Source organism: Anomaloglossus baeobatrachus, chromosome 5 (assembly GCF_048569485.1).
Source record: "Anomaloglossus baeobatrachus isolate aAnoBae1 chromosome 5, aAnoBae1.hap1, whole genome shotgun sequence".
Taxonomy (NCBI): domain Eukaryota; kingdom Metazoa; phylum Chordata; class Amphibia; order Anura; family Aromobatidae; genus Anomaloglossus; species Anomaloglossus baeobatrachus.
The window spans coordinates 229,251,379-229,270,716 of NC_134357.1; the positions used below are offsets into that span (position 1 = coordinate 229,251,379).

At 46.7% G+C, this 19,338-nt stretch overlaps 1 protein-coding gene across 3 annotated transcripts in view; it reads right to left on the reverse strand.

Moving 5' to 3' along the window:
- The window catches only part of CNTF (ciliary neurotrophic factor), a 72,070-nt gene that overhangs the window by 13,873 nt on the left and 38,859 nt on the right, over positions 1 to 19,338 (reverse strand). The gene's annotated exons all lie outside the window — the stretch shown is intronic.

Sequence of the window (19,338 nt, forward strand, 5' to 3'; positions counted from 1 at the left end):
GGGTTCTCTTCCCTCCACAAAGCAGATGTACAATGAGTTGCCATACGCTGCTATGATCTCTCTACTGATACATCATAAGTTTATGCATTAGCAAACCTCTATCCACTTTATGAGATAGGTATAAGTCAATTCCATCCAAAACTAAAGATGGAACTATATAGACATGACTTATTTAAACTTCCCATTTGGATTAGGGCGTGATAGATTTTGCATAATGCTGCAACCATAGTTCACATGTGAAAAAATACTTATTTTAGATTTGTGACTCATGAGTTGAAACACGTTTTACTTTTGCTGTGTACCTGCAGAAGAATTTTTTTTACTTGATAAAGTTGATGGCTGTCATTTGTTTTTATCGTAAGTAAATGAGCAAACCTGCAGATGTTCCGGGTTCGGTCCATATAAGTCTATGGGGACCCTAACTTTAAAGCTATAAAATGGTGGTGGTAAGGGCTAGGGGGATGCAAAATGGAGATTAAAGCAGCACAATTATACTTACCAAGTTTCCAGGCGGCTATCACACTGCTTCTAGGTCAACTCAATTAAACCTCATGAATATTCCCTGCTTTCTACGCGAACTCTCTGTGACATCGTCTGTGATTGCTTGCAGTCAGACTGCGCCCCTAACCTCTGTGCCGACGGCTGCCCTCACACTAGCTGTCTGAGTCCCCAAAATGGAGTGTAAAAAGAAATATATAATTGGAAAAAATCATGTGCAGTCCCCTGTTTTTTCAAACCCAGTGCAGATAAAGCAGACAGCTGGAGGCTGTAGCCCCCACCTGTCAGCTTTATATTGGCTGTGTCTCAAAATACGAGGGACCCCAGTCGTGTTTTTTAAATTATTTAAATAAATAATTGTAAAAAAACGGCGCTGGGTCCCCTCCATTTTTGGTATTCAGCCAAGATAAAGCAGACTGGGGGCTGGTATTCTCAGGCTGGGGAGGTCCATGGTTTTTGTTCCCTCTCCAGCCTAAAAATAGAAGCCCACAGCTGCTTTTTTTTAGGCTGAATGCGCCATTAGATGTGCCAATCCTGGTGCTTACCTGACTCATCCCGATTGGCCTGGAGTGGTGGAAAATGGGGTACTATATGGGATTACTGACATCTGTGGTTTATCAAAAAAATCACAGCTGCCACAAAGTCCTGGATTAGTAATAGGGATCTATGAGACTCCCACTATTAATCGTGTAAGTAAAAAGAAATAAACACAAAACACAGAGAAAAATCCATTATTTAAACAAAAAAAATTCCAAACAAAAAAAAACACCCCTTCTTCAATTTTTTAACACTCAAAACACCACTGCAGGTCCAGTGTAATCTACACCACAATGCTCCATGACGATCCCGGCTCTGCCACATCCTGAGGTTGCAGTGCGCAGTCACATTATAATATGTGACTGATCACTATGTGCTGGGGGACACACTGACGGAGTCGCAGCTGTTAGAGCGGTGACATCAGTTAGTTCACCTGAGGTTAAAGATATTGTTTCCAACGGTACATCTGCTGTGATCTCAGGTGAACTCTGCTCAGGTGAACTCATTGGACTCAATGCTGGATTACCGGATTGGGTTATGTGCACATGTTGAGTACTTGGTTGCACAAATTTCTGCACCAAATCTGCATCTCTTGGCAAAAAATGCACCAAAAATACATAAAAAAGTCACTGCGTTTTGGTGCGTTTTTCTGCAAGAAGATGCAGATTTGGTGCAGAAATGTTTGCAAACAAATCCTCAACGTGCGCACATAGCCTAATGAAGTAATCCGACATTGAGTTCAATGAGTTCAGCTGAGGTGAGTTCATCTGAGGTCACAGCTGGCATATTGTGAGTACCATATTCAGTCCGCTGCTCACAATAAAGCAATAAAGGCTATTTTATGCCTCAAAAAAAAAATCTTGTGGCTACTAATTACTTGGAACATCAAAGAACAGCTATTGTCTACACACGGACCAATTACAGTGTTCGGATGAAAATCTCCAGCACCAGTCCTATGCACAGAGGTGGGGAGCATAAATTCTCAAAACTGCAAAACTTCTAATAGCCTTGATAGATGTATAATGGTCTGACATATCCTACGATCATATTGAACCCATTTTGAGATATTCATTGCAAACCCCACGTTATTAATGTTGAAATGAGCTCAACCTATCTGGCTAAGTGAAAAAGGACAGTCAGATTTAATGATTGGAATCAGCCATAGGTGAAAGAAAGTTGGCACTGATCCATTCCTGTTTTATTCTGACAAACAAGGTTTTCCATGCTTGAGACAGATAACCGAGTCAATTGGGTGTGACAAAGCTACCGGTCATGTTGAATACTTTCTGACATTACACTGGAGGCTAGACATGACAGTATGCCAATAGCAAACTAGGGCAGTTCTGGCTTCAATCTGATGACTAAGAAGTCCACAGGATCAAGGCTCAAGAATTTAACATAGCTAATACTGTTAATAAACCAATTTGGACTCCCTTTCAGAAGCCAAAACTAATTCTTAATTTTGCTTTCATAAAATGGCAATTTAATAGTTATCCCTTTCACCCCGAGTGTTTTCACCTTCAAGACAAAGCCAATTTTTTCAATTCTGACCAGTAACACTTTACATAGTTACATAGGTTGAACAAAGACCTAGGTCCATCTAGTTCAACCTTCCTCCACCAATTTTACATTTTTTCCCTAAATCATTTATAACCGACAATGTTGTGTGCACTGAGGAAATCATCCAGCCCTTTTGTAAAAGTTGTTATAGTGTCTGCCCTTACTACCTCTTGTGGTAGAGCATTACAAAATCTTACTACAGTAACTGTAAAGAACCCTTTCCTATTTAGTTACCGGAATCGCCTTTCTTCCATTCACAGTGAGTATTCCCTGGTCCTTAGTATTGCCTTTTGATGGAATAAGTCATGTGCCAGTCCCTAGTATTGACCACACATGTATTTATACATATAAAAAGCTAAACAAATCCAACTTTTTCAACCTCTCATCATATGGGAGGTCTTCCATTCCTTGCAGTAATCTAGTTGCCCACTTTTGAACTGACTCTTTGTTTCCTATCTTTTAGCCAATTCCTTACCCAGTTGCATATAGTTTCCCCTAGTCCTTGCTTCTAGAACTTCATTACAAGACTGTTATGTAGCACAGTATCAAATGCCTTTCAAAGTCCAAATAAATCACATCAGCTGCTGCATTACCAATATCCAGATTTGCCCTTACCACCTCATAGAAACCCAACATGTTGGTTAGACAAGACTTATGTTTCATGAATACATGCTAGTTATCAGTTATTATATTATTCTCTCTAATATATCGTTGCATGTCATCCCTTAAAATGCCCTCAAAAACCTTGCACACCACTGATGTCAGACTTACCGGTCGATAGTTACCTGGATCCACCATCTTAACTTTCTTAAATATCGGTACCACGTCAGCCATTCTCCAATCCTGAGGTACCAACTCTGTTACAAGAGAGTCTAAGAAGATTAAATACAGTGGTCTGTCAATTACTGAGCTCAATTCCCTCAATATCCGTGGATGAATGCCATCTGGCTCAGTGGATTTGTGAAAGTTTAATTTACTTTGCAGGCGTACTTCTTCCTGTGTTAAATTAGTTATTTCAGGGGGTGACTTTGATTTTTGCCTTGCTGAATGATAACTGGAACAGTCAGTTCCTTGGTGATGAAAAGTGCCTGTTTAATATCTCAGACTTTGCTTTGTCCTCTATAATTATTCAGTTATAATCTTTTATGGGGCCGATACCATCCTTTTTTTGCCTTTTGGCATTGATGTAATTATAGAGTCCCCTACTACCAACATCCGTCTGACCTTGCTTGCTCTCCGATTTCCATCCTTCCTACAGCATTCGTTTTCCCGGTTGCTAGGAGCAATGTCCTGCTGTAGTGATCCTATTCCTGGCCCTGCACCCTCAATATCCAGTCAAACAGGCAGATTTATTAAATTGTGCCAGGTCAGGACTAGGCTCCCTGACACGTTTCCTTTTACTCCTTCTAACCGTTACCCAGCTACCTACTTCTGGGTTTTTAACTTCCCCACCTCCACCCTCTTCCATATTTCTGGCCCCAGCCAGAGCATGCTCAGTGACTTCTAAACCCCTGTCCAGGTTCGGAATATTCCTGAGTGTTGCGAGCTGCATATTTATATCCATTACTTTGGCTTCCAAATATGTAATACGCTGGCATCAAGCACAGACATATTCACCCTCGAACAGCTGTTCAAGGCATGTATACATCTCAAAAGAAGGACACTTGGTAGGATTATCCATGGAACACATACTAAATGAGGATAAAACAGTACAGATAAAAATAATGGAACACTGGAAAGGTAAAACCAAACTATGCTGCTCTTGTGTCAAACTATGATATTGTGTTCAACTATGCTATACACTTACCTTGCAGCCACACTTGAATTGCAGTGTCCCCCGCTCAGAAGTCTCGCAATATGTGACTGGAATTTATAGTTCACTACCAAGCTAGCAAGCAAATACAATGAATCATCTTGCAGCCACACCCGCTCAGAAGCCTCGCAATGTGTGACTGGAATTTATAGTTCACTACCAAGCTAGCAAGCAAATACAATGAATCATCTTGCAGCCTCACTTGAATTGCAGTCTCGCAGTGTATGACTGGAATTTATAGTTCACTACCCAGCTAGCAAGCAAATACAATGTATCATCTGACACCAAAGCAAACACAATGAGTCACCTGACACAAATCACAAGACCCCTTTTTTTCTCAGTAACAGACAGCACAGATAGACAATACCCTAAACCATGTAAACACCTAAACAGTTATAACAAACTCTGAAATTGTGTTCAACTATGGTATACACTTACCTTGCAGCCACACTTAAATTGCAGCCTCACCCACTCAGAAATCTCGCAGTTAATAACTCTGAAACACTTCAAAGGATATCAGTGATTCTGTTTTTTTGTGACATATTGTACTTCATGATAGTGGAAAATTTAAGATGTGAAAATATTGGAAATTTGGAGAAAATTTGTAAACTTTCACAGTTTTCAAACTGAATTTTTATGCCCTTAAATCAGAGTTATGTCACACAAAATAGTTAATAAATAACATTTACCACATGTCTATTTTACATCAGCACCATTTTTGAGACAAAGTTTTCTTTGTTATAAGTTATAAGGGTTAAAAGATTATCAGCAAATTCTACTTTTTCCAACAAAATGTACAAAACCATTTTTTTAGGGACCACATCACATTTGAAATGACTTTGAGAAGTCAATGTGACAAAAAAATACCCAAAAATTACACCACTCTAAAAATTGCACCCCCCCAATCTGCTTAAAACTACATTGAAAATCAAAAAAGGTCCGTGGAGCCTCTGTTAGGAGTCTCAACACAGAAACCAGCCAGATATCCCTCCGGGAAGGGCCCAGCCAAGGGGTGACTCTTTTTAGGAGACCACCATATTAAGTGGCCCTTTTAGTCAATATCCAACTTTTTGACAAGTTTAAAGATATGACAAGGGAAATACCAAGGCCAGGTATACATCCACAGACAGCCGTTTCGGGGTATTGCCCCTCATCAGTGTGGAGTAGGATTCTGGCCGGGTGGGAGCAATGCCTAGTAGACCAACAAAACAAAACAATCACTGATCTCGGGGAGACCAGCCAGAGAAAACACTGCCAGCAGCCAGCGAGGGCGCTCAAGACCGTGAAATCCTAGGTGCATTGCCCCCTGGGAAATATGCAAATCAAAAAAGGTCCGTGGAGCCTCTGTTAGGAGTCTCAACACAGAAACCAGCCAGATATCCCTCCGGGAAGGGCCCAGCCAAGGGGTGACTCTTTTTAGGAGACCACCATAACCACCATATTAAGTGGCCCTTTTAGATATCTGGCTGGTTTCTGTGTTGAGACTCCTAACAGAGGCTCCACGGACCTTTTTTGATTTGCATATTTCCCAGGGGGCAATGCACCTAGGATTTCACTGTCTTGAGCGCCCTCGCTGGCTGCTAGCAGTGTTTTCTCTGGCTGGTCTCCATGAGATCAGTGATTGTTTTGTTTAAACTACATTAAAAAAGTATATTAGCACTTCAGAGGCTTCCCAGGAACTAAAGCAATGTGGAAGGAAAAAATGAAAATGTTACTTTTCCCCACAAAAATGTTACTTTAGCCCCAAATTTAGCATTTTCATAAGGATAACAGGAGAAAATAGACCATAGAATTTGTTGTTCAATTTCTCCGGAGTACACCAATAACCCCAGTGTTGTGGAAAACTACTATTTGGGCACACAGCAGAGCTTCAAAGGAAAGAAAAGCTATTTTATTTTTGGAGCTCAAAATTGTCTGGAATAGATAGTGTATGTCATGTTGCGTTTGCAGAGCCCCTGATGTGCGTAAACCCCCCACAAGTGATCCAATTTTGTAAACTAGACCCATCAAGGAATTTATCTAGATTTGTGGTTAGCACCTTGAATCCACATGTGCTTCATAGAAATTTATAACATTGAGCTGTAAAAATTAAAAAATAAATTTTTACCGCAAAATTGTTGCTTTAACACCAAATTTTTCTTTTCCACACAGGTAACAGGAGAAAATGGACAGTACAATTTGCCATACAATTTCTTCTGATACCGCATGTGTAATGGAATCTACTATTTGGTCACATGGCAGGGCTCAGAAGAAAAGGAGTGCTACTTGAATATAAATAGATAGCATATGCTATGTTGCGTTTGCAGAGCCCCTGATGTATACTACCGTTCAAAAGTTTGGGGTCACCCAGACTATTTTGTCTTTTCCATGAAAAACATACTTTTATTTATCAAATGAGTTACATAATGGAAAGAATATATAGTCCAGACATTGACGAGGTTAGAAATAATGATTTTTACTTGACATAATAATTTTATCCTTCAAACTTTACTTTCGTCACAGAATGCTCCCTTTGCAGCAATTCCAGCTTTGCAGATCTTTGGTATTCTAGCTGTTAATTTTATGAGGTAATCCGGAGATATTTCATCCCATGCTTCCAGGAGCCCCTCCCACAAGTTGGATTGGCTTGATGGGCACTTTTTGCATACCATACAGTCAAGCTTCTCCCACAACAGCTCAATAGGGTTGAGATCTGGTGACTGGGCTGGCCACTCCATTACAGATAGAATACCAGCTGCCTGCTTCTTCCCTAAATAGTTCATGCATAATTTGGTGTTGTGCTTTGTGTCATTGTCCTGTTGTAGGATGAAATTGGCTCCAATCAAGTGCTGTCCACAGTGTATGGCATGGCTTTCTAAAATGGAGTGATAGCCTTCCTTATTCAAAATCCCTTTTACCTTATACAAATCTTCCACTTTATCAGCACCAAAGCAACCGCAGACCATCACATTACCGCCACCATCCTTGACGGATGGCGTCAGGCACTCGGACTGCATTTTTTAGTTGTTCTGCGTCTCACAAATGTTCTTCTGTGTGATCCAAACATCTCAAACTTAGATTCGTCTCTCCATAACACTTTTTTCCAATTTTCCTCTGTCCAATGTCTGTATTATTTTGCCCATATTAATCTTTTCCTCTTATTAGCCAGTTTCAGATATGGCTTTATCTTTGCCACTCTGCTCTGAAGGCCAGCATGCCGGAGACGCCTTTTCACTGTAGACGTCGACACTGGCGGTTTGTGGGTACTATTTAATGAAGCTGCAAGTTGAGGAACTGCGAGGTGTTGATTTCTCAAATCAGAGACTCTAATGTACTTGTCTTGTTGCTCAGTTGTGCAGTGGGGCCTTCAACTTCTCTTTTTACTCTGGATAGAGCCTGTTTGTGCTCTCCTCTGAAGGGAGTAGTACACACCGTTGTAGGAAATCTTCTGTTTCTTGGCAATTTCTCACATGGAATATCCTTTATTTTTAAGAACAAGAACAGACCGTCTAGTTTCACATGAAAGTTCTCTTTTTCTGGTCATTTTGAGAGTTTAATGGAACCAGCAAATGTAATGCTCCAGATTCTCAACTAGCTCAAAGGAAGGTCAGTTTTAAAGCTTCTATAATCAGCAAAATTGTTTTCAGCTGTGCTAACATACTTGCACAAGGGTTTTCAAGGGATTTCTAAATATCTATTAGCCTTCTAACACAGCAAACAAAATGTACCATTAGAACACTGGAGTGGTGGTTGTTGGAAATGGGCCTCTATACACTTATGTACATATTGCATTAAAAAACAGATGTTTGAAGCTAGAATAGTCATTTACCACATTAACAAGGTATAGAGTGTATTTCTGTTTAATTTAATGTTAGCTTCATTGAAAAAAAAATGTGCTTTTCTTTCAAAAATAAGGAAATATCTAAGTGACCCTAAACGTTTGAACTGTAGTGTACGTAAACAGTAGAAACTCCCCACAAGTGACCGCATTTTGGAAACTAGACCCATCAAGATATATATCTAGATGTGTGGTAAGCACCTTGAAGAAACATTTGCTTCACAGAATTTGATAATGTTGAGCCGTGAAAATTAATACATTTTTACCACAAAACTGTTGCTTTAACCAGTAAATTTCTTTCATTTTTGCAATGATAACAATAGAAAATTCACTATAATATTTGTTGCCTAAATCTCCTGAGTAGTGGAATACGCCATATGTGATGGATAACTGCTGTTTGGCTGCATGGCAGGGCTCAGAAGGGAAGGAGAGCTACTTGAATTTTGGAGCGCAAAATTGTCTGGAATAGATAGCAGACACCATGTGGCTTTTGCAGAGCCCATGATGTGCCAAAACAGTTGAACCCCCCATAAGTGACCCCATTTAGGAAACTAGAGCTCTTACGGACATTATCTGGATGTGTGGTTTGCACCATGAACGCACAAATGTTCACAGAACTTTATGACTCTGAGCCATGAAAATGAAAAAAAACTTTTTCACCACAAAAATGTTACTGTGACCACAATTTTTTAATTTTCACAAGGGTAACAGGAGAAAATGGATTGTGAAATTTGTTGTACAATTTCTCCTGTGTATACTGATATCCCATGTGTGGGTACACGGCAGGCCTAGGAAGGGAAGGAGCGCTATTTGAATTTTGGAGTGCCCTTTTGGCTGGAATAGATTGTGGATGTCATGTCACATTTGAAGAGCCTCTGACTTGCCAAAACAGCAGAAATGCCCCACAAGTGAATCCATTCTGGAAACAACACCTCTCAAGGAATTAATCTTGGGGTGTAGTGAACAATATTAACCCTCAGGTGACTCACTGAATAAAAAAATTACTATTTTTCTACTAAAATGTTGCTTTGGCCCCAAAGTTTCCATTTTCAAAAAGGGTAATAGGAATAAACGGAGCATGCAATTTATTACACGATTTCTCCTGAACTTGCCAATACTCCATTTGTGGTCAAAACTACTTTTGAGGCACAGCAAAAAGCTCTGAAGGGAAGGAACGCCATATTGGAGTTCAGATTTAGTTGTAATGCTTTGAAGTGCTGTCGCGGGCGGGGAGGGCGCCGCCGCCGCTGCGCTTGCTAACGCTCGGGTCTGGCGCCGCTGCGATGGCTGGTCGGTGGCTCGAGCGGTGGGCCAGATCCGGGGACTCGAGCGGCGCTCCTCGCCCGTGAGTGAAAGGGGGTAGTTTGGTTTGGGGATTTGGTCCGTGACGCCACCCACGGGTTGTGGTGAGGTTGGGCACCGCTGCTGGTGACGGGGATCCCGGGAGCGATGGTAGGGAGCAGCTGGGATGTTGTTTTCCCCCTCCGTGGGTAGGGGTTGGTTGTCCCGGGGCCCGGTGAGGTGACGGGGAGGCAGGGTTGGGGAGGTGCAGGGTCGCGGGGACAGCGCAGCGCGGTGCCGGATGGCACGGTAGTACTCACTCAGCCACAAATGTACGCAAAGTCTCTGGTAAACCAAACGGCTGGATGGACGGGTCCCGCAGCCGGCTGCTGTGGCTTCTCCCAGACGGTTGGTGGTGGCTGCCTTTCCCTACACCTGTGCGTATGTTCGGTCCCGATGGATTCCCACCGGTAACCCGCTCCCCAGCGTGTAGATGCGCCGGAGGAGCCCTTTTGCCCGCAGGCTCTGGCCCTTGGACCTCTAGCTGTGGCGGTAGCTGTATTTCCTTTTGCTGGTTGGACGGTTGCCTTCAATCGGGTCTTGGCTGTTAGGAAAGCCCTGGGGTTCCGGTCACTGACGGATTCGACCTCTAATGGCGGCTCCAAGCCTGGTCGGGGTCCGTAGGCCCTGCCTGAGTGTGCTGGCTTCACTTCACTCCCCGGTTCGGTACCGGCAGGCCAGCACCCGACCCCGGTCCTACGGTTCCGCATCGATCTGCCTCTCCTGCAGACGGCCACCACCGTCTGCCAACCTTGCTCTTAGTGCCCGGGCCACACACCCGGACACGGTCAGTTTGCTCGACTACCACTTCACTCCTTCCTCCTCCACTTCCCTAACTGATCTGCTCCTGACTTCCTTTTCCCGCCTCCAGGACTGTGAACTCCTCAGTGGGTGGGGCCAACCGCCTGGCTCCACCTCACCTGGTGTGGACATCAGCCCCTGGAGGGAGGCAACAAGGATTTTGTGTCTGGCTGATGTGCCCGTCTCGGGGTGGGGGTGTATGTTGTAGTACCTGTGACGACCTGGCTAGTCCAGGGCACCACATTCCCCCTTGGTTTAAATGCAGACCGTCCGCGGGCTGCCCGTCCACCACCTGTTTTATTTTTCTATTTAACTGCAAAAACATTAAAACATCAACAGTTTATGCATCTTAAATCTTCCCATACGGGAGGCAGGTCACTTAAACGTTGCAAAACAAATAGATTTACATTTTTATTAACAACGGATGGACGGCTTCCGCTCTCCCACCCAAGCAACCTGGCCCTGATGCTGCCCCTAAGAAGTGGGCAGCACCCCTTGACCCCAGTCCAGATCCAGGCTGCCCAAGCGGGAACGGGTGTCTCGCACCCGGCTGTCACTTCAGGGGACCCCACGTCCATGGGGGACCCCTGATCCCCGGAGGATCGCCACCGGTTGCGGTAGTGGCGGGCCTGGGCCATCTCTTTCCTCCAGGCCCATCCTCCAAATCAGCCTCTCCGGAGGCGGCAACGGAAACATACCCCCAACCTATTTACAATCCCACAAGTTCGTGGGTGCCCTGCAAGTTCTCAGGCATGTCCATGAAGAGTCCTTCATGCAACGGTAACAAAGGGTCCCTACGGGGACTACTTGCCGGCAACGGCCGGATCAATCACGGTGTCAATAAGGTAAAACTTCGGTTTGATTACTTTTCATTTACCAGGGTAACGGTACTGGTGGTCCCAACGGGGACAACGGTGCAACGGGGAACCGCTGCCTTACTTCAAGTCTACACCGCAGGCCGGAGGAGGGGACTGGGCCGGTTCTTGAGCCTCCTGGCCTCCTCTCAGCTTGGCATCCAGGGCAAACCAGCCCCTCTCTCCACAGTGCCGTGTGTACGTCACCAGATCGCCTGGGAGCAAGTTACAGTCCGGGTGGCCCTCTGGCAGGTGGGCATTGACATCCCGGCGGGCCACAAACACCCCGGCTTCCAGGCCCGGCTCGAAAATAAATCCATACCCCCTGCGGGGGTCAAATCTTCACACCTGACCCTCGTATCTTGGGCCCCGTATCCGGAAGGTGGCTCTGCGGAGGTTCTCCTTCTCCTGGATTGTGCGGGCTATCAACTCAGCCTTCCGCTTCTCCCTCTCCGTGATTTCCCGGCCCAGCAGGCTCGGCTCCCTGTCCCAATAAGGGGCGTTTGGCTGCCCCTGCGCGCAGGTCGGGCCCCGCAGGACTTCCCCCACACTGCCCACTACTGGCGTCCACTGTGGAAGGTCCCGCAGTGTCATGGCCTGGGGTGCTGCCTCACAGCGGCGACTCGGCGCAGCCTCAGCCGAGGCGGGGGATATGGGTACAGGGGCCCTCACCTGCTGAGCCTCCACCTCCTCCTGGACGGAACGGATCACTGGAGCCGGAACGGTGCAGGGTGCGGTCACTTCCGATGCCGCCGGTGCGTCTTTGCAGACTGACGCTGCCCTCGGGAGCTTCCACGGAAGCGGTACGGGTCGTCTGCGGACTTCGTCTGCAGGCTGGTCCGCTCGGGCGGACTGGCAGGGTTCCGCTAACCGGTTGTAGGGGTAGCGGGCCTAGTGGCGGGGCGGCAGCAGCCAACACGGGTAGCGGGGGAGGCAGCAGGGTGAGCGGGCGCAGACCGGGCCCCTCAGTCGCGACGACCGATCCTGTAGGAATACAGGGGCGTGGGTCGCTTACCCGCTCCTCCAAGACTTCCTCCACCTCGCGTCTCCGTATGGCCGCCACCACGTCCGCCATGTCGGCCTCCCACTCCTCCAGGAGGAGCTGCACTCGCACCTGCAGACGGCTGCTCAGTTGGACGGTCCGGACCTCCACCCACGCTGCGGTGCTGGGCGCGGGCTCGGGGACTGCGGGGTTACTGGACGGACGGTACATGCTGGCAGGGGTATCTTCCAGGAACCAAATGGCGGCAGAGTCCTGTCGTCCTTGCCTTTATGGCTTCGGTTTACATTCGGCCGGACGCCATCCGTCCCCCTTGGTCTTTTCTCAGCACCTCCTCTTAAGGGGCGGGGCTTCGGCTTTCGCGCCTCCACTGCTCGAGAAGATGCTCGAGCGGGAAAATCTTCGCGCCCAACATGGCGGATTCTGAAATTTTTCGGCCGGACACCGTCGGCGGGACACAAGGCGCACTTCTACCAGCCGGCAGAACGGTAAGATCCTGTTCGTCACGCCAAGTTGTCGCGGGCGGGGAGGGAGCTGCCGCCGCTGCGCTCGCTAACGCTCGGGTCCGGTGCTGCTGCGATGGCTGCTCGGTGGCTCGAGCGGTGGGCCGGATCCGGGGACTCGAGCGCCGCTCCTCGCCCGTGAGTGAAAGGGGGTAATTTGCTTTGGGGATTTGGTCCGTGACGCCACCCACGGGTTGTGGTGAGGCCACACACCCGGACACGGTCAGTTTGCTCCTCGACTACCACTTCACTCCTTCCTCCTCCACTTCCCTAACTGATCTGCTCCTGACTTCCTTTTCCCGCCTCCAGGACTGTGAACTCCTCAGTGGGTGGGGCCAACCGCCTGGCTCCACCCCACCTGGTGTGGACATCAGCCCCTGGAGGGAGGCAACAAGGATTTTGTGTCTGGCTGATGTGCCTGTCTCGGGGTGGGGGTGTATGTTGTAGTACCTGTGACGACCTGGCTAGTCCAGGGCGCCACAGTGATATCACATTGGCAGAGCACCTGAAATGCCAAACCCCCCATAAGTGACCCCATTTTATAAAGAGAACCCCTCAGTGAATTCATCTAGGAGTGCAGTGAGCATATTGACAACACGGGCATCCCACATAATTGTGTGTCATTGGGCAGTAAAGGAAGCTCAGGAAAATGTTAAAGCATAAAAAATCAGAACTCGTATTGCCTTTACTTGCTAAGCATTTCTTCAGACAGATATAGCCCTTTCACGGGTTTGAAAATTATTACCTATTCATTTTATGGTATAGGGAATAACTTAATGACCGCTTAGACCCCCAGTGATAAAAACCGGGAAGGCTCTTTGATTACGCGATCATGTGCAAAGCCACTCTGGTCAAATTGTTCTCTTTAGAGCTCCGGTTCTTGGGATCATTGCAAGTCTTAGAAGTCGGACTGCCAACAATTGGGAAGTTAGCCCAAATCCATTGAACAAAAGATCATTTCCAAACTTACTATAAAACCCTTTTATGCTCACATACATATCACCAGACCAACTGTTAAAATAATAAAAGAAAAGAGGATCGGGCACTGCAGAGCAGAAACTGCCAGTCAGTGGAGCCGTACTCACTCTTTGTGTGGAATCAGATGTTTCCTGGATAGCATATGCGCCTGGATGTAAAGAGCTTAGAGGAGTGGTGCTCAGCAAGCGTCATGAAATAATAGTCCAGCGATCCAGTGTAAGAAAGCGGCAACTCACTCCAACAATTGCACAACGTGTTATTTTATTCTGCGGTTGCAGACATACACAGGAGCAACAGGGAGAGAGGGGAGTGCGGGGAGCGGAGGGTGGACGACAGCCTGTTTCGCGCTAGAAAGCGCTTTGTCGAGTCCTAGAAGGAACAATCAGCTGATCGTCTTTATGAGTCATCCCAGCTGACGTGAGTGCCATTAAAAAGCAGCATACAACTGCTGACATATACACACATTATCAACAAGCCGCAATGACGCTGCGGTAGTATAACAATCTTAAAGGCATATACTGTTATAGAAATTCATCACCCTAAATGGCATATAACTATACATTTACTGATGATTAGAATCATATTTCTGCAAATAATGCGTATTCCAGTACGTAGCAAGAGAGGAGCAGAAAAATTCACTGGGATTTATTTTTGGGGTTGTATATGCACCGGTTATAAAGAAAAAAGAGAGAGATTCAGATTAAGCCATAGGAAAGGAGCTAACACTGGCTTTTAACTGTGCAGACCACATGTGTTCTTATTTTTACTTTTATTTTTCGTTTTTATTCTCCATTTTTATTTTCTGTACTGTAATTTCTACTATGGAATATCTACTTATTGATCAAGGTACAATTCTGGCCAAAGGGTGTAGTATACACTCCCCTTGGTCGTGTTGCACCTCAGTTTTTTGCGTGTTGTGCGGCATATAAATTGCATTCCATAAACTTTTTTTTATTTATATATATTAACCCATAATCATAAGTAGCAAGTTTTTTGTGGTAATAATTAACATATCTTATTCCCGTAGTTTCTCGTCTCTCTTATACAGGGCAGGTTATTATCTTTTATCACCTAAAAGTGACAGACCTGTTTTTAACCCCTTCAGCCCCCAGCCTGTTTTCACCTTAAAGACCCGGCCATTTTTTACATTTCTGACCAGTGTCACTTTGACAGGTTATAACTCTGGAACGCTTCAACGGATCCTGGCGATTCTGAGATTGTTTTTTCGTGACATATTGTACTTCATGTTAATGGTAAATTTAGGCCGATATTTTTTGCGTTTATTTGTGAACATTTTGGAAATTTGGCGAAAATTTTGAAAATTTTGCAATTTTCAAAATTTGAAATTTTATGCCTATAAATTTGTGAGATATGTCACACAAAATAGTTACTATATAACATTTCCCACTTGTCTACTTTACACCAGCACAATTTTCGAAACAAATTTTTTTTCCGTTAGGAAGTTAGAGGGGTTCAAAGTTCATCAGCAATTTTTCATTTTTCCAACAAAATTTACAAAAAAAATTTTTTAGGTACCACATCACATTTGGAGTGACTTTGAGAGACCTAGGTGACAGAAAATACCCAAAAGTGACCCCATTCTAAAATCTGCACCCCTCACTCTGCTCAAAACTACATCCAAAAAGTTTATTAACCCTTTAGGAGCTTTACAGCAACCAAAGCAATGTGCAAGGAAAAAAATGAAAATTTTACTTTTTTTACACAAAAATGTTACTTTAGCCATAAAATTTAGCATTTTCACAAGGGTATCAGGAAAAATGCACCATAAAATTAATTGTGCAATTTCTCCTGAGTACATCGATATCTCATATGTGGGGGCAATCAATTGTTTGGGCGCACGGCAAGGCTCGTAAGAGAAGGAGCATCATTTGAATTTTTGAAAGCAAAATTGTCTGGAATAATTAGCAGATGCGATGTTGTGTTTGGAGACCCCCTGAGGTGCCTAAACAATAGAGCTCCCCCACAAGTGACCCCATTTTGGAAACTAGACCCCTCATGGAATTTATCTAGATGTTTATTGAGCACTTTGAACCTATGGGGGCTTCACAAAAGTTAATAACTTTGAGCCGTGAAAATAAAAAAAAAAAAAAATTACCACGAAATTGTTACTTCAATCAGGTAGCTTTTTTTTCCACAAGCATATCAGGAAAAATTGCAACATAAAATGTATTGTGCATTTTCTCCTGAGTACACAGATACCTCATATGTGGTGGAAATCAAATGTTTGGGCGCACAGCAGGGCTCGGAAGGCAAGGAGCGACATTTGACTTTCAAACGCAAAATTGTCTGGAATCGTTAGTGGATGCCATGTTGTGTTTGGAGACCCCCTGAGGTGCCTAAACATTAAAGCTCCCCCACAAGTGACCCCATTTTGGAAACTAGACCCCTCATTGAATTTATCTAGATGTTTACTGAACACTTTGAACCCCTGGAGGCTTCACAAAAGTTTAGAATGTTCAGCCGTGAAAATATATATATTTTTTTTTTACCATGAAATTGTTATTTCAACCAGGTAGCTTTTTTTTCCACAAGGGTATCAGGAAAAAATGCACCATAAAATGTATTGTGCAATTTCTCCTGAGTACACAGATACCTCATATGTGGTGGAAAGTAATTGTCTGGGCACACGGCGGGGCTCAGAAGAGAAGGAGCGCCATTTCACATCAAAATTGGTTGGAATTATTAGCGTACGCCATGTTGCGTATGGAGACCCGCTGAGGTGCCTAAACAATGGAGCTCCCCCACAAGTGACCTCATTTTGGAAACTAGACCCCCATGGCATAAATCTACATGGGTAATGAGCACTTTGAACCCTCACGTGCTTCATACATTGAGGCATAAAAACAAAAAAGTACTTTTTTTTTTTCCACAAAAATGTTATTTTAGGCTCAATTTTTTAATTTTTACAGGGGTATCAGGATAAAATGGACCGCAAAATTTGTTGGGCAATTTGTTCTGAGTACGCCGATACCTCATATGTGGCTGAAAACCACTGTTTGGGCGCACGGCAGAGCTCCAGAGGGAAGGAGCGTCATTTGACTTTTTAAATGGAAAATTAGCTGGAATTGTTAGCCGCACCATGTTGCGTTTGGAGATCCCCCTGATGTGCCCAAACAGTGGAGCTCCCCCACATGTGACCCCATGTTGGAAACTAGACCCCCCCCCATACAAAGAAATATTAGTTTGGCAAAATAAAAAATACAGATGTCAGTAAAAAAAAAAAAAAATATATATATATATATATATATATATATGAGCGCCTGCAACTGACACTAAAGCAAGTGCCACACGTGAGAGCAATGCACAAATCTCGCATCACATCACCCGACACAGCCGCACACTCCTGTCTGGAAGAGAGCGACCGTACCGGATAATGCGGTGTGAGACTTGTGCATCGCTCTCATGTGTGGCACTGGGCTGACCCTTACAATATTCAGTAAAAAATACTGTAGTTGACGATTACTACAGTATAATTTTACTGGCCCTAAACTAAGTTTATTTGTATTTCTTTCTTAGTTTACATAAAAAAAATTAGGACGAATGCACGGATGTGCTGCAAAAAGGGGGGGGACTAGGTGGGATGGAAAAAAGATGGATGGAGGATAGAAGAGGGCGCAACGGATGCAGGAGCAGCGGAGTTTGGGAGAGGGCGCGGCGGAGGATGGGAGAGGGGGCGGCGGAAGATGGGAGAGGGGGCGCGGCGGAGGATGGGAGAGGGCGCGGTGGATGGAGGAGCGGCGGAGGAAGGGGGGGGGGGCGAGGGGAAGGGTAGAATGGGAGTGGGAGGTGAGATTGGGGATAGCTACCTTACAGAATGGATCTAGGCAGCAGGATTGCAGCAGATCCGGGAGGGGGGAGAGGGGGCAGAGGATTAAGGGGATGGGAGAGAGCAGGCAGCAGATCAGGGAGGGGGCAGAGGCTGATGGGGGAGTGAGGTGGCAGATGCAGGGGCGACGAGGCTGATGGGGGAGTGAGGTGGCAGATGCAGGGGCGCAGAGGCTGATGGGGGAGTGAGGTGGCAGATGCAGGGGTGAAGCGGCAGATGCAGGGGCACAGCGGCAGATGGGGAGAGTGCGGCGGCTGATGCAGGGGCGGTGGAGCGGCTGAAGGGGAGAGTGCAGTGGCTGATGGGGAGAGTGCGGCGGCTGATGGCGAGAGTGCGGCGGCTGATGGCGAGAGTGCGGCGGCTGATGGCGAGAGTGCGGCGGCTGATGGCGAGAGTGCGGCGGCTGATGGCGAGAGTGCGACGGCTGATGCAGGGGCGGTGGAGCGGCTGATGGGGAGAGTGCGGTGGCTGATGGGGAGAGTGCGGCGGCTGATGGGGAGAGTGCGGCGGCTGATGGGGAGAGTGCGGCGGCTGATGCAGGGGCGGTGGAGTGGCTGATGGGGAGAGTGCAATGGCTGATGGGGAGAGTGCAGCGGCAGATGCAGGGGTGGTGGAGCGGCTGATGGGGAGAGTGCAGTGGCTAATGGGGAGAGTGCAGCGGCAGATGCAGGGGTGGTGGAGCGGCTGATGGGGAGAGTGCAGTGGCTAATGGGGAGAGAGCAGCGGCAGATGCAGGGGCGGTGGAGCGACTGATGGGGAGAGTGCAGTGGCTGATGGGGAGAGTGCAGCGGCTTATGGGGAGAGTGCAGTGGCTAATGGGGAGAGAGCAGCGGCAGATGCAGGGGCGGTGGAGCGACTGATGGGGAGAGTGCAGTGGCTAATGGGGACAGTGCAGCGGCAGATGCAGGGGCGGTGGAGCGGCTGATGGGGAGAGTGCAGTGGCTGATGGGGAGAGTGCAGGGGCGGTGGAGCGGCAGATGCAGGGGCGGTGGAGCGGCAGATGCAGGGGCGGTGGAGCGGCAGATACAAGCAGGCAGCAGAAAGCAGTGGCGTCAGATGCAGGGGGGTCGCAGCGTGAGAGCAGTGGCGTCAGATGCCTCCATGCATCTGACGCCGCTGCGCCCCCCCTGCATCTGACGCCACTGCTTTCTTACTGCTGAGTAGCGGCGTCACATGCAGGGGGAGAGTAGCGGCGTCAGATGCAGGGGCGCAGCGGGAGAGCAGGGGCGAAGCACATGGAGCAGGGCTGCGGTGGATCGGGGGCTGTGACTCACAGATGGGCGCCCGCAGGGATCGCTCTCCTCAGATTCCACGGAGGGAGAAGCTAAGGAGAGCGATCTCCTACAGCGAGCTCACCCGGTCCCAGATGCACGGTGCTGCTTGGAGAGATGGGTCACAAGGCCGATCTCTCCAATCAGAGCTGGGGGCGGGTGCAGTAAAGCACACTGAGCTCCAGCCAATGGCCAGTGCTGCAGCTGCACTGACATAGCTGGATTTCAATGCTTCAGCCATTTTCAATGGCTGAAACATAACACTGGCTGTGATTGGCTGAGCGGCGTTCGTCAGCCAATCACAGCCTCCGTAGGTCCGGGAAGGAGACACCACCCCTCCTGAGGTCAGGTACAAGTCCTCTCCTTCCCGAATCTACAGTTTTTTAAAACCGATGGCGGTGCCCGGTGCTCTGGTGCCGCGATTCCGCCATGACGGATGTATCCGTCATGGGTCTTTAAGTACCAGGGCACCATGACGGCTAGATCCGTCAAAGGTCGTGAAGGGGTTAATTTAACTA